Below are 320 nucleotides of genomic sequence, written 5' to 3' on the forward strand. Positions count from 1 at the left end.
AATAATGTTTCAAAATTCACATGACTTGTGGCATGAGCCATTTAGAGTGAAGCTGCAACTATTCCCAACCTGATTCAAAATGACAGAAAGTAAATATTATTCACTCTCCTAAAGAAGTTCATTTACAATCTATTTCACGAGGCATTAGAAAACAACTATTCTAGGAAGAGCCGACAACAATGTTGCACATAATTGTGTTTCTGGATGCAGACACTATTAAGACTATAAAATAATTCATGTCAGAAGTGGGATTCGAACCCACGCCTCCAGAGGAGACTGCGACCTGAACGCAGCGCCTTAGACCGCTCGGCCATCCTGAC

The 320-nt window shown here is 40.6% G+C and overlaps 1 non-coding gene across 1 annotated transcript; it reads right to left on the reverse strand.

The window, feature by feature from the left end:
* Positions 1–237: 237 nt before the first annotated feature.
* TRNAL-CAG (transfer RNA leucine (anticodon CAG)) lies at positions 238–320 on the reverse strand. Its single transcript has one exon. It is a non-coding gene; the product is annotated as a tRNA-Leu (tRNA).

This window comes from Ambystoma mexicanum, assembly GCF_040938575.1.
Source record: "Ambystoma mexicanum isolate Mex_15411 chromosome 12 unlocalized genomic scaffold, UKY_AmexF1_1 Mex_chr12_unloc.1, whole genome shotgun sequence".
Taxonomy (NCBI): Eukaryota; Metazoa; Chordata; class Amphibia; order Caudata; family Ambystomatidae; genus Ambystoma; species Ambystoma mexicanum.